This window comes from Triturus cristatus, chromosome 12 (genome assembly GCF_964204655.1).
Source record: "Triturus cristatus chromosome 12, aTriCri1.1, whole genome shotgun sequence".
Taxonomy (NCBI): domain Eukaryota; kingdom Metazoa; phylum Chordata; class Amphibia; order Caudata; family Salamandridae; genus Triturus; species Triturus cristatus.
In genome coordinates this window covers 442,435,928-442,453,041 of record NC_140595.1, presented here as the reverse complement: position 1 = coordinate 442,453,041, position 17,114 = coordinate 442,435,928, and positions in this window count along the sequence as shown.

Below are 17,114 nucleotides of genomic sequence, written 5' to 3'. Positions count from 1 at the left end.
TCACCCAGGAAGTACATTTGTATTGCTACAACTAGTGGGCGGGATAGCAGGAGTGATATCTTTAAGAGAGGCAGAGCTGGAATGTGTACAAGAAGGATATAGTCCACCCCAGCCAACATTTTGATCAGAATTCGCGTTCCTGCCCATTAGGTTAACCAGTTCAGAGTTCAAGGATTCCAATTTCCCCACAATGAATTGAAGTTCGTGTCAATTGCCTTCTTAATATCGGCCAAGGCATTTTCAATAGGTTTAAATACAGTGGGGGAAACGGCGGCATCTCCCACGGCGCCTGTATTAATGGCAGTGCGGGCAGAGCTAGAAGGAACATCAGTCTGTGTGCCCACTGAAGTGGTACGGGTGACCACCTGATTTGTTACATTATTGTCAAGATGGCAACCTTTGGGATTTTTGGACTCAGCTATTCCTGCATTTCTCTTTCTTTTTACAGGTTGAATTTTCGCTTTGGTGTTCCTTTGAGGACATGCCATCCGTGCTCTAGTGTTAATTCCTGGTGCATCTAGGACGTCCATTTTGGGGGCTCTCAAGCTTGGCGGGGATAAATCTGAGAGAACAAGGCACACTGCCGTAGACAGTGAATTACGGGGGGATTCAATTGTTGCACTATCAATGATTAGGCCGCCTAATGATAGGCATGAGTGTAAGGTTGCAGGGTCCATAGACAGGCGTCGCCCTGTCAATTCGATTTCGTGGGTCAATAGGGACTCTGCCCTCACAATGAACGCATCCAATGTCCCGGCTACTCCTTTGCGTTTGCTCGCCATTCCGAGGGTTCACGACAGTCCAGTTGTAACACCACAAAATGACACACTAACAAGCTATATATGACAGTTCTAGTCGTAATACCTTGTGACACGGGTGCGGGGAGTGTTTCTTCAGTTGCAAGTATCAGGGGGGTGGTCCAACCCAGCCTCCTCCGGCCCCTGACAGGCACAAACGGGCCCGCCCTTGGTCCATGCCACGGTGGGAGAGGCTGCGCTATAAGCGCGTTGGCCACACCTCCCCCTCACTCGCGGCAGCTGGTGAGTAGAGCGGTGCACTCTGGGGTATGCAGTCCCCCCTGAGTGTGAACAAGTATTGTGGGCGAAGCGGCATAGCCCCAGGGACCCTCGTCCTGCCATGGGTCCTTAGAAGATGCAGGTACTGGCGTTTTGGCGTTTGAAGCGGCAAATGAGCACAGCAGGCAGAAGAAGCTGCACTAATGCTTCCGTGGGGGCTGTACCCCCAAAGAGGGGAGATGGCGGCTGAGCACACAAGCCACACCATGCCACTCCAACCATCTACCGCTGAGTCTGCCGTCCACCACCGTCTACCGCGATCCACAGCTGCCACCTGGGCACGAGGCTCGCTGTTCACTGCTCACTCCAGTGGATGGTTCCAATCTGCTATAACATGGTGCTGAGCAGGAAGTGCGGCGGTAGCAGGAGGATGAAATGAGGCAAACAGGAGCACTGTAGGGGGACAGGACTCAGTCGCGCTCAATCGAGCTAAAACGCCTGGAACGCCTGGGAGCCCATATGATCAAAGTCCCCCCGTAAGGAGCAAAAGGGATAAAAAAAAAACGATGGGGCTGCAGCTGCAACCGCAACCACAACGATTTGGTGTGCGGTGTGTGGTGCTCGGCGGTGCTCGGGGTTCTCTCTCCTTGCTCCTCGCTCGCTCTCTCTCTGCAGCTAATGATCGGCGATCGGCTGCAGCTGCGTTGCTTCAGCGTTATCGCTCCTCCTCAGTTCCTTAGCATTCCCCCAACCAAGGTGAACGGAAAGCTCCGCCTCCCGCGGCAGAATTAGACAGGCCGCCACAAGTACCTTAAGGAGACTCTTGTTAGTTCACACAAATCCAGACTTATTATGAATTTGTTAATAATTTTACCTGGTTTCGCGAAAATTAACAGGTATTTATAGATTAGAAATAAATGCTGATTCCAGTGCCTCTAGGTCGTTTTTTTTGTTGGGGACTATCACTGAATTGGTAGGTCTACCCTTCCAAGATGGTTGCCAAATTGATACGTAGTGCCCAGAATGCCGACCTTGGAGCTGGGTTCAAGTTTCAGCATGGGTTCACAAGCACACTTGAAATGCGTGCCAAAAAAGTTCCAACAAATTACGAGATAAATGCATGCAGCTAGAAAAAGTAAACAGCAAAAGTGAACGCCGTTAAGCAAAAGTGTGCATTTAAAAAAAGTGCCCCAAAAGCAGAAGGAAATAGTACTTCTGCCACAGGAAACTGATAAGAGAAGCGTGTGAGGAACAAGCATTGGTGAATGCAGGAAACTATGCTGCAGGCAATAGAAATGGAGGAAAAGTAAGAAACAAGCACAGGAACCAATGAAAAGCAAGGGGGCCCCTTTTAAGATTGTATTGAATACAATACATTTCTCAAGCACAGCACAAGCACTGTGCAGGCGAAACCTAAAAACGTGAATGACACAACAACAGACCAATTAATTAAGAGGGCTGTCTGAAAGTCCTTATTATAAAGTACAATATACGAATAATTTTAGTAAAGTAAAAAAGACTTGGCTTATGCCAAATGTAAAATGGGTAGGGTTGCAGATGAAAAAATCGAGCTGTCTGTGTGATTAACAATGGTTTATTTGCTCATGGTTGTGTTTATTAAGAGAAACGCAGGCATCGAACACAGAAATATAAAACAAATTAAGTCTGCAAGCAAAGGAGAACTTAAATAAAAGGGGCGCATTGCATGTTGTGCACCTGAAATGACATACATGCAAACACAATGTGAAGTACTTTTACGAGTGTCGACCACCAATCTACTTACTAACAGTGACCAGACAAAGCAGCACGCTATTTAAAAAAATTCTGTCTAACTCATATCCATCTCAATCTAGCCTTGCATAGCCTTTAAAAACCTGTTTAATTTGGAGCAGTTACTCTCAAATAGGGGCAACACTACAGTACCATTAGTTGTTATTGCACATTCAGGGGTTTATGTACAAGCCCCTTGTGCAGCCGGTACGTCACTTTTTTCAATTGAAAAAAGTAACGCACCAGTGGCGCGAGGGGCTTGTAAATAAGCCCCTCAGTATATATTGAGAAAACAGTCATTTACATGAGTATTCAACTTTTTTTTTTTTAAATCAGATTTTTTTATTTGTTCAATACTTCTTGTTCATGTATAGTCGTCCTTAGAAATGGCACATGTAATTCACCATAGATTCATAATTCCAATCTGACTTTGGATCATTAATAATTAAATATTTGGCATCATATGCGTAAGATATGTTAGACATTCTTTGTTTGATGTTCCCAGTCGTATAAGTAAAGCAGGTATTATATCCTCCATTATTCTGGTATGTAATTTAGGGTCTTTCAACCTGATTGTGGGCAAGTAGACATTTGCCACAGCAATCACAAGCTATAGGGCAGAATATGCCAGTGGCGTAACAAACTTTGAGGGGGCCCCCCTGCAAGGTACATGGAGGGGCCATCGCTCCAGATTTAATCCAGAGCTGCCAGGCCGGAGTACTGTGCTGAGGGGGCCCCATGCAGCTGGGGCCCCCCCACATGGCTGGGGCAGCGGGGGCCGGTGTTATGCCACTGGAATACTCTAATTGAAGAGTGCTAGTGGAATCTTCTGATATGTTTATGCTCCTCCATTGGGGCCAATGCACAAAGGCATGTAAGAGTACATAAAGGAGTACCTGTGCAGTACTCTTTTAAATACTTTTACATACCTTTGAGAATCTGCCCTAAGCATCTAAAATGGGAATACATATGAAATATTCTTGCCATATTCAGATATGGTCAGTATAAATAGAAAAGACTGTGTCATCTTTGCACTTTTACTATTATGGAGTTGTATGTTTCATGGGCAATTAACAAAGGTATATATGAGTATGTAAAAAGTACTAAAGCATACTACTGCCAGAACTCACAAATGCTTTTTCAAGAATTGGCCCCATTTTGTTCATAACCTCTGGAAGTTTACTAAACGAACATGCTGCAACAACAGGTGTGATAATGGATCACTGACATAATATCGATTACCAAAATATCGACTACTTAAAATATCGTTGCAAAATTATCGACTACAATATTATCGACTCACCATACTTATTAAAGAAAATACAAAAATATCGAGTACACAATATCGTCTTAACAAAATATCGTATATCATTATATCGAATTTAAAAATATCGTTAACAAAATTATCGTCTACTCTTAAATGACTATGTAAATGACAAAATTATCGAAACTAGAAATATAGACAACCAAAATATAGAATATTTCACAATATCGACTATCTAAAAAACTATGAAGAAAATATACTTTAAGCACAACACATACATTAACATTGTAATACATAATAAAACACGTAAATAACATTAAATTTTTCGTTCAAACACATACATTTAAAAATAAACATTCCATAAACAATATGAATACATTTCACTACATAAATAATTTTATAATTATTATACATGCATTAAACCACATTTAAAAATATCTTTAAAGCATCTAATACTACAAATAAACAATGACTTACTACTAATAAGTTGCTAATTAGCGTTTCCCTTACAAGGAAACAAACAGCCAGAAAAGAAAAAAAAAATTAAGGTGGACCAATGACATGCTCACATTTCAAATTAAACCAATGAAATGAAGCAACTAATTAATTGCACACTATAAAAACACTACATTTCACCATCTCTTTCACACTACAAACTGAAAAGAAGAAATAAGACGAAACTCTACTCAACTGTTTCCTGAAAGAAGAATTACAATCCAAAAGAAAACTTAACAACTACAGAAAGTAAGTTAAACTCTATTTATAAAGCAACTAATCTAGAATGCTACAGCTGAAACTATTTCTATAAATGAATGTACTACACTTCATTTAATTACATTCATTTCCCTCTATAGATACCTTCTAAAAAGACAGAAATATTTTGGACATCCCCACAACTCTAATATTAATCAATGTAAGTATTGTTTTACTTTTTCCTACCCACCTACAACTATTAATTAAAAAAATAATTCTAAAAAATATTTATTCCTTATTTGTCTCCTCTACAGAAAACCACTGAACCATCCAAAACTACCTTCTACGCAATCACCTACTGGACCAAAGAAATAAGTAAGTATATAAACCTCAATCATTAAACAGCCTAAAATACGCAGCCAGAATGTTACTTTCCCCTAAAAACAGTAGCACATTCAAAAAAATGTATCCAACTATTAACACATTTTTTTCTATTATCAACAGAAAATCTATCTCCAAGATTAAACTGAAAGCTTGAAGTCAGCTAATTAACATCTTTCAACACATCAAATTATACAATGTAAGTATATTCACTAAAATGTAAATATATTTAAAATATCTATAACATTGTTTATATTTACAAAATATTTTTTCATCTCCCCTAGCATAATACAGAACAACATGACTGAAGGTGCTGAATTTATAACGTCTCAAAAAAATAAAATGTTGTTATGTTATATGGGTTATGTATATACACAAGAAAAGCAAAGTGGTCTGAAAATGTTTTGGAAATGTAGCAAATACTACTCAAACAAATGCTATGGTAGAGCTATTACAAAAGAAACCACTGTTCTTTCTGTAAAAGAACATAATCACCCCCCCAATATTACAGAGATAGAAGTTAGAAATGCTCTTGAAAACATTAAAGAAGCAAGTACTAGCACTGATAAACCCACCACCCAAATACTCAAAGAACAATTAATAAAAATACCACACCATGCATCAGCACAATTACCCCCAATTGATAGTTTAAAAAGAACTATAGCTAGACAAAAAAAACTAACTACCAAAACTTTACCTACCCCTAAAACATTTGAGACAGTAATCATTCCCCCAGAATTAAGCATAACTCACACTAATGAACCATTTATTTTTTTTGACAACAAATCTCCTGAGAAAAGAATAATTATGTTTGCTACTGCAAACAATTTAGTGAAATTACAACAATGTGACACTTGGATGATGGATGGAACTTTTAAAGTTTGTCCAAAACCATTTTACCAGCTGTACACAGTGCATGGATTGTACCAACATTCTAACATTCCATTCATCTATGCCCTCTTACCAAATAAACAGCAAACAACATACATAGAAATATTAACCAAAATTAAAGAAGAAACCAATAATTATTTCCCACAAAAAATAATTATTGATTTCGAATTAGCCATGATCAATTCAATACTAAAAAATTATCCACACACAGCAATCCAAGGTTGCTATTATCATTTTAACCAGAGTCTATGGAGACATCTGCAAAAGTCCACCCTAAGTGTACAATATGCTACAGATAGTACTTTTGCCTACCAGGTTAAAAAACTAATAGCACTAGCATACGTACCTGTAACAGATGTAGCAGAACACTATAATATTCTAATTGAAAGTCCCTATTACAAAAAGAACGAAGACAAATTAAGCCAACTCCTAGACTACTTTGAGGACACCTGGGTGGGAAGATTACATCGATCAGGACATAGAAGACAACCAAAGTTCCACATTCCTTGGTGGAATGTATACCTGAGTACCTTAAATAAACAATCCAAAACAAACAATAGTGTTGAAGGATGGCATAATGCCTTCCAAGCAACTACAAGCAGAGGGAAACCTACCCTACAAAAACTCCTTGAATCTCTACAAAAAGAACAAAGCTACCAAGAATTACGGATGCAACAATCTGTTACTCAAATAGGTCCTAAATTAACTAAACAAACCAAGCAAATGTTTGATCTACTACAAAGTCAAGTAAACCTATACCCATCAACAAGTGGCCTAGACTACCTATCACTAATAGCCAAAAGCATTTTATAAGTAACATACACACAGCTAATAAATGAAATAGGTCAATACAATAAACAATTGCAATCATATATTAATACTATATTTTCCTAAATAATATATAATTGTCAGATACATTTCATTTTCATATAGGAAATATATATGTACAATTAAATATTATTTCTGTAAATATAATATATATAACAATAAACTATAATAACATTTCCCACCCAAATTATAACAAAATATAACTTACCATTGATGTAGCCATACAAGATGAATTCCACCAAGTAAGACTCCTTCCATTTCTATGTCAATCCATAGTAATAATAAAAAATTTGCCCCACCAAAAATGAAAAAATCAACACATCCAATGTAAATCCATCCTCGACAAATCCCAAAACGTGAAACCCTCAAAAACCCGAAAAATAGGTCAAAATAGTAACAAACGCTCCTGGAAATCCCGGTGAAAAAAACAGTGTGATAACTTTATTAGTTTAATTAGCTAAAACACACTGTAAAAAAAAAAAAAAGATAACGTCTCTCTTTCCATCATAATATCCAAACCCTCAAAAACCCGAAAAGAAGTGAAAAATCAAAATAAACGCTCCATGAAATCCCGTAAAAAGTTAAAAAGTGTGTTAACAATATTACTTAAATCAAGTAACACACACTTTAAAAAAAAAAAACGCGTCTTGGTCTTCGAAAAAACATCGATCAACATTTACCTGAAAAACAGAACAAAACATACCCACCCACACAATCACACCCAAATACATTTAATAAATACAATTACATCATTTCAAAACAACACATATTTAATCACAATATTTACTTCGAAAACTACGTCACAACCAGTAAACAACCAGACGTAACTAAATCATTACTAACACGTCAAAAACACCCAAAACATTTTAAATTATCTATCAATACACTATAAACATCCTAACTACCCTAAACATAAGTATTTAATAACACTTAATACTTAAAACACCCCTTACCTTGCTCAACGCGACGCAGCTTCCAACCGCGAGCTTCCTCAGTCCAAAATGACCCAAAATAACATGAAGCGGTTACAAAATAATCCCATTCAAATGAAAATCCCTACTTAAATCAGTGTAAATACATTAAAACATTATAATCATATATAAATATAACATAAATGTATCTAAATTTTTTGTAAATTATTTTCTAATAAACAATACCTTAAAAAATTATATTCATAATAATTATAAATACATTATTATTATGATTATAATACAGTAATATTTTTCCACAACTGTACAAACTATAATAAAATGCTTTTTATTATTTAAAATTTATTTACAAAATGTACATGTTGCAAAACATTTTTTTTCATATAATTATCAAATATAAAAATTAATAATATTAACATTTCCTACAATAATATTATTAATCATCATTAAAAATACATAGCATAAAAATATACTTTTTGTCATGTACTAATTATGTACAACAACAAAATAAAAATGAAACAATATTCTTCAGATATTAAATATGCACTGATTTTTTTTATGTATATAGCCAACAAAAACATTATTATATGAATACTGTAAGAATATGTTTATTTGCAAACAATGTTAAAAAGTAATAAATGTTATGTATGTTTTTTTGTAATTATCAATACTTCTGTTATAAAATGTGATAATATCAATACATTTTATTTTCCTTAAAACATTGCAAAAAGACACAAATGAATGCATATTTGCTGTATGTCTACTAATGTATACTTCATTCTGTAAATAAAAAAAAATAATCTGTCTACTTTCTTCAACAAAAATAAAGCTTATATAAAAATATAAAATGTGTCATTGGATTTCATAATTTATAACTCTTACATATATAATGTAGCTAATTTAATTGTTTAAAAATGTAAATAATCACATTTTTTTCCAACATTAAATCCAAAAACATACTTCATTAACACAATACATATACATTCAGCACACTAACCCTATACAAATTACTATTCCCATTTCACCTACATTAAAGTTAGGAAAACTACAGGACAGTAACCCTATATAATTTACTATTCCCACTCCAGTTAACATAAAGTCAGGAAAGGTGCTGGACAGTAACCCTATATCATTTACTATTCCCACTCCAGTTAACATAAAGTCAAGGAAGGTGCTGGACAGTAACCCTATATAATTTACTATTCCCACTCCAGTTAACATAAAGTCAAGGAAGGTGCTGGACAGTAACCCTATATAATTTACTATTCCCACTCTACTTAACATAAATTCTGGGAAAATGCTGGACAGTAACCCTATATAATTTACTATTCCCACTCCAGTTAACATAAATTCTGAGAAGGTGGTGGACAGTAACCCTATATAATTTACTATTCCCACTCCAGTTAACATAAAGTCAGAAAAGATGCTGGACACTAACCCTATATAATTTACTATTCCCACTCCAGTTAACATAAACTCAGGAAAGGTGCTGGCCAGTAACCCTATATAATTTACTATTCCCACTCCAGTTAACATAAAGTCAAGGAAGGTGCTGGACAGTAAACCTATATAATTTACTATTCCCACTCCAGTTGACATAAAGTCAAGGAAGGTGCTATATAGTAACCCTATATAATTTAATATTCCCACTCCAGTTAACATTACGTCAGGAAAGGTGCTGGACAGTAACCCTATATAATTTACTATTCCCACTCCAGTTAACATAAACCCAAGAAAGGTGCTAGACAGTAACCCTATATAATTTACTATTCCCACTCCAGTTAAGATAAAGTCATGGAAGGTGGTGGACAGTAACCCTATATAATTTACTATTCCCACTCCAATTAACATAAATTCAGAGAAGGTGCTGGACAGTAACCCTATATAATTTACTATTCCCACTCCAGTTAACATAAATTCAGGGAAAATGCTGGACAGTAACCCTATATAATTTACTATTCCCACTCCAGTTAACATAAATTCTGAGAAGGTGGTGGACAGTAACCCTATATAATTTACTATTCCCACTCCAGTTAACATAAAGTCAGAGAAGATGCTGGACACTAACCCTATATAATTTACTATTCCCACTCCAGTTAACATAAACTCAGGAAAGGTGCTGGCCAGTAACCCTATATAATTTACTATTCCCACTCCAGTTAACATAAAGTCAAGGAAGGTGCTATATAGTAACCCTATATAATTTAATATTCCCACTCCAGTTAACATTAAGTCAGGAAAGGTGCTGGACAATAACCCTATATAATTTACTATTCCCACTCCAGTTAACATAAACTCAAGAAAGGTGCTGGACAGTAACCCTATATAATTTACTATTCCCACTCCAGTTAACATAAAGTCAGGAAAGGTGCTGGACACTAACCCTAAATAATTTACTATTCCCACTCCAGTTATCATAAACTCAGGGAAGATGCTGGACACTAACTGTATATAATTTACTATTCCCACTCCAATTGAGATAAAGTCATGGAAGGTGGTGGACAGTAACCCTATATAATTTACTATTCCCACTCCAGTTAACATAAAGTCAGGAAAGGTGCTGGACAGTAACCCTATATCATTTACTATTCCCACTCCAGTTAACATAAAGTCAAGGAAGGTGCTGGACAGTAACCCTATATAATTTACTATTCCCACTCCAGTTAACATAAAGTCAAGGAAGGTGCTGGACAGTAACCCTATATAATTTACTATTCCCACTCTACTTAACATAAATTCTGGGAAAATGCTGGACAGTAACCCTATATAATTTACTATTCCCACTCCAGTTAACATAAATTCTGAGAAGGTGGTGGACAGTAACCCTATATAATTTACTATTCCCACTCCAGTTAACATAAAGTCAGAAAAGATGCTGGACACTAACCCTATATAATTTACTATTCCCACTCCAGTTAACATAAACTCAGGAAAGGTGCTGGCCAGTAACCCTATATAATTTACTATTCCCACTCCAGTTAACATAAAGTCAAGGAAGGTGCTGGACAGTAACCCTATATAATTTACTATTCCCACTCTACTTAACATAAATTCTGGGAAAATGCTGGACAGTAACCCTATATAATTTACTATTCCCACTCCAGTTAACATAAATTCTGAGAAGGTGGTGGACAGTAACCCTATATAATTTACTATTCCCACTCCAGTTAACATAAAGTCAGAAAAGATGCTGGACACTAACCCTATATAATTTACTATTCCCACTCCAGTTAACATAAACTCAGGAAAGGTGCTGGCCAGTAACCCTATATAATTTACTATTCCCACTCCAGTTAACATAAAGTCAAGGAAGGTGCTGGACAGTAAACCTATATAATTTACTATTCCCACTCCAGTTGACATAAAGTCAAGGAAGGTGCTATATAGTAACCCTATATAATTTAATATTCCCACTCCAGTTAACATTAAGTCAGGAAAGGTGCTGGACAGTAACCCTATATAATTTACTATTCCCACTCCAGTTAACATAAACCCAAGAAAGGTGCTGGACAGTAACCCTATATAATTTACTATTCCCACTCCAGTTAAGATAAAGTCATGGAAGGTGGTGGACAGTAACCCTATATAATTTACTATTCCCACTCCAATTAACATAAATTCAGAGAAGGTGCTGGACAGTAACCCTATATAATTTACTATTCCCACTCCAGTTAACATAAATTCAGGGAAAATGCTGGACAGTAACCCTATATAATTTACTATTCCCACTCCAGTTAACATAAATTCTGAGAAGGTGGTGGACAGTAACCCTATATAATTTACTATTCCCACTCCAGTTAACATAAAGTCAGAGAAGATGCTGGACACTAACCCTATATAATTTACTATTCCCACTCCAGTTAACATAAACTCAGGAAAGGTGCTGGCCAGTAACCCTATATAATTTACTATTCCCACTCCAGTTAACATAAAGTCAAGGAAGGTGCTATATAGTAACCCTATATAATTTAATATTCCCACTCCAGTTAACATTAAGTCAGGAAAGGTGCTGGACAATAACCCTATATAATTTACTATTCCCACTCCAGTTAACATAAACTCAAGAAAGGTGCTGGACAGTAACCCTATATAATTTACTATTCCCACTCCAGTTAACATAAAGTCAGGAAAGGTGCTGGACACTAACCCTAAATAATTTACTATTCCCACTCCAGTTATCATAAACTCAGGGAAGATGCTGGACACTAACTGTATATAATTTACTATTCCCACTCCAATTAAGATAAAGTCATGGAAGGTGGTGGACAGTAACCCTATATAATTTACTATTCCCACTCCAGTTAACATAAAGTCAGGAAAGGTGCTGGACAGTAACCCTATATCATTTACTATTCCCACTCCAGTTAACATAAAGTCAAGGAAGGTGCTGGACAGTAACCCTATATAATTTACTATTCCCACTCCAGTTAACATAAAGTCAAGGAAGGTGCTGGACAGTAACCCTATATAATTTACTATTCCCACTCTACTTAACATAAATTCTGGGAAAATGCTGGACAGTAACCCTATATAATTTACTATTCCCACTCCAGTTAACATAAAGTCAAGGAAGGTGCTGGACAGTAAACCTATATAATTTACTATTCCCACTCCAGTTGACATAAAGTCAAGGAAGGTGCTATATAGTAACCCTATATAATTTAATATTCCCACTCCAGTTAACATTAAGTCAGGAAAGGTGCTGGACAGTAACCCTATATAATTTACTATTCCCACTCCAGTTAACATAAACCCAAGAAAGGTGCTGGACAGTAACCCTATATAATTTACTATTCCCACTCCAGTTAAGATAAAGTCATGGAAGGTGGTGGACAGTAACCCTATATAATTTACTATTCCCACTCCAATTAACATAAATTCAGAGAAGGTGCTGGACAGTAACCCTATATAATTTACTATTCCCACTCCAGTTAACATAAATTCAGGGAAAATGCTGGACAGTAACCCTATATAATTTACTATTCCCACTCCAGTTAACATAAATTCTGAGAAGGTGGTGGACAGTAACCCTATATAATTTACTATTCCCACTCCAGTTAACATAAAGTCAGAGAAGATGCTGGACACTAACCCTATATAATTTACTATTCCCACTCCAGTTAACATAAACTCAGGAAAGGTGCTGGCCAGTAACCCTATATAATTTACTATTCCCACTCCAGTTAACATAAAGTCAAGGAAGGTGCTGGACAGTAAACCTATATAATTTACTATTCCCACTCCAGTTAACATAAACTCAGGAAAGGTGCTGGCCAGTAACCCTATATAATTTACTATTCCCACTCCAGTTAACATAAAGTCAAGGAAGGTGCTATATAGTAACCCTATATAATTTAATATTCCCACTCCAGTTAACATTAAGTCAGGAAAGGTGCTGGACAATAACCCTATATAATTTACTATTCCCACTCCAGTTAACATAAACTCAAGAAAGGTGCTGGACAGTAACCCTATATAATTTACTATTCCCACTCCAGTTAACATAAAGTCAGGAAAGGTGCTGGACACTAACCCTAAATAATTTACTATTCCCACTCCAGTTATCATAAACTCAGGGAAGATGCTGGACACTAAGGTGCCAATTCCGATCCGGTAAAAAAATTCCCCGTCCGACTCGTATCCGGATTTTTTTCCGTCCGAATCGTCAAAGTAGCGTACAAACTGCCAAGTACGATTCGAACGGAAAAAAGTCCATACGAATCGCATTGGGAAGATTTCCCCACACGTCCTCGGGTCGGGAAAAGTCACCGACACGTCCCCGGGCGAGAAACCCACCGTGCGGAAAAATAAAGTCCGACTGCGCAAGTACGATCCCTCCCGTCCTCCCCATTTCACAACCGTACGCAAAAAACACCGTCCGAACCGAACTCCCATAGCAACCATGGAGACATGTGCCCGCATACGCGCCGAACACCCCACCACCCCCCGCCCGCGTATGTACGCCCCGAACCCCCACCCGTGTATGTACGGACCGAACCCCCACCCCAGCAGAGTATGTACGCCCCGAACCCCCACCCGTGTATGTACGCACCAAACACCCACCCGTGTATGTACGCCCCCGAACCCCCCCCCAGCCGTGTATGTACGCACCGAACCACCAGCCGTGTATGTACGCACCAAACACCCACCCGTGTATGTACGCCCCCGAACCCCCCCCCAGCCGTGTATGTACGCACCGAACCACCACCCGTGTATGTACGCCCCCGAACCCCCCCCAGCCGTGTATGTACGCACCGAACCACCAGCCTTGTATGTACGCACCAAACCCCCACCCCAGCCGTGTATGTACGCACCGAACCACCACCCGTGTATGTACGCCCCCGAACCCCCCCCAGCCGTGTATGTACGCACCGAACCACCACCCGTGTATGTACGCACCAAACACCCACCCCAGCCGTGTATGTACGCACCAAACCCCCACCCCAGCCGTGTATGTACGCACCAAACCCCCACCCCAGCCGTGTATGTACGCACCTAACCACCAGCCGTGTATGTACGCCCCCGAACCCCCCCCAGCCGTGTATGTACGCACCGAACCACCACCCGTGTATGTACGCCCCCGAACCCCCCCCAGCCGTGTATGTACGCACCGAACCACCACCCGTGTATGTACGCACCAAACACCCACCCCAGCCGTGTATGTACGCACCAAACCCCCACCCCAGCCGTGTATGTACGCACCAAACCCCCACCCCAGCCGTGTATGTACGCACCTAACCACCAGCCGTGTATGTACGCCCCCGAACCCCCCCCAGCCGTGTATGTACGCACCGAACCACCACCCGTGTATGTACGCACCAAACACCCACCCCAGCCGTGTATGTACGCACCGAACCACCACCCCACCAGGGAATGTACGGACCGCACCCCCACCAGTGCATGTACGGACCGTACTGACGCCAAAAAAACACGTACTGAACCCGGACAAACCATATTTACACAAGGAGAGTCAAGTAGAGTTTCCCCACACCACCAAACAGGCCCAACAACCCCACAAACATCACATACACTCACCTGCAACTGCCAAACTGCCAAACAGAGGCCCAAAACTCAATCACTCCTCATAACACACCCACACAAATTTCAAACACAGCCACACCCACAAATGGACCAATAAAAATGGACCACACACACAAACCATGAGCCTTTGCAACAGACCCACTGCTGCCAGAGCCCACAGACGACCCACACCACCATACTTGAACCTCACACTTGCATACCTTCACACAACCACCTACACAAACACCCCCTCATCACATTCACACACACACCTCCACTACCACACCCACACACCCACAGCCATCCACACCCACACCCCCACAACCACACCCCACGCCATGTCCACCACCAAGAATCCAAAGTTCACAAAGGAGGAGCTGGAGATCCTTGTCGACGAAATCCTCAGAGTCGAGCCACAGCTCTTTGGGACATTGGTCAGACAGACCAGCATATCCGAAAAAACCGCCATGTGGCAGAGGATCGTCGATTCTGTGAATGCTGTTGGGACAACCAGAAGGACCAGGCACGAGTGCCAATCCAGGTGGTACGATCTGCGGAGGACGGTCAAGAGGAAGATGACTGACAATCACAACCAGGGGAACATCACTGGAGGAGGGCCGCCCCCCAGACCGGTACAATACCATCCCTGGGAGGAGAAGGTGATGTCCACGCTGGCGGTGGAGGGACTACACGGACTGCCAGGACTCCCAGACCCTGGTGAGTACACAAACAACTCACCTCACATGGGGGGGATGCCATACACAATCAATCATGCATGCCACCCCCCCCCAAGCCACCACCGGACACAACAACACTCCACAAACACACACATGCCACTGGCGCCTCCATGCCCCATGCATCAATCAGGGCCATGCCAAGTCACAGGCCACACAAAACACCAACACAACACAGGATGTGGTCGATGCTGGGAGTGGGGGCAGCAAAACTAACATTGAGCAACTCACAAGCACACAACAATGCCCTCAGCCCATATGGCCCAGGGCACAGCCATACAAACTGTGTGTACCCACACAGTACTGTCTTGCCTGCAAATGATGGCTGCCATGCAGGATGCCATGGGTCTGAAGGCACAATTTGCACATAACAGCAGACAATGAAGATGCATCGCTCTGATAGAGTCTCAGCACACACCGCCACAGCAGCAGCCTACACTCAGACACACTGCCCAATGGGTGCCCGGAGAACAGGGACTAACTCACATGAACAAGCCAATGGCCATTCAAAGACCGGCTAACTGTGTGTGCCCAGGAAGCTGGCCTGAGGTGACAGAGAGTGACAAAGAGAGGGAGGGAGAGGGGGAATGAGAGGGAAGGAGACAGAGGGGGGACACAGGGAGACAGACAGAGGGAGGGAGTAGGGTGACAGAGGGAGACCGACAGAGGGAGGGAGGAGGGTGACAGAAGGAGGGAGGAAGGGAGACACAGGGAGACTAAATCACCCTTGGGTGGTGTGGCCATGTCCACTCGTCAGCCGGTGGACTGTGTGCATGCAGACCAGGTCTGGCAGTGCCTCAACCCCCCCTTCCGTAGATGAAGACCGGTCCATGTGTCAATCTGTGCACGAGTCCATCCGTGCTGCAGGCACAGACCTAACCACACACCCAGTATACCCACCCACCGTGTCGGTAAGAACCCTGTCACAAATGCTTCAGTCCCCTACCTGCAACATCAAATTGCCTTGCCAAAACACCATTTGGCCACGTACAGTGCAACACGTAAGGCGCCTCTGCATGGCTCGCTACGCCCGCACACCACACTGCTGACTGTGTACCCAAATAGATGCATCAACTAAGATAGTGTCTCACACATGCGTAAAGCCCTGACAGCTGTGGCCAAGGGACATAGCCATGCACAAGTGCACTGTGAGAGGAATGCAGGACAGATCCAACTACCCAGAGGAAGAGTGCCAAATCAGAAATGCATGCAACATGGATGCCACATGTGACACTGTTAACATTGTCTCTCTCACACACAGGTCAACGTCGACGAACACCCCCCAACACTGGGGGGGAAGTCACACAGGACCAGGCTCCGCGGGATGATGACCCCACCGCCAGCGATGACTCTCACCACTCCGTGGATGACCCAGACCAACCTGGCCCCTCTGGTGTCCAACCACCTGCAGCACCTGCGTCAGGTACAACTGTGCCAACCACCACCCCCATTCCTGCCACATCCCAGGAGACGTCCAGGAGCCCTGCCCGCACACGACCACCCAGCCAGTCTGCCCAGGAGGGACACGGTCCTCCGGGCACCCAGGAGGAGGCAGGCGGCAACGCAGATGCCATCCCTCAGGGGTCCC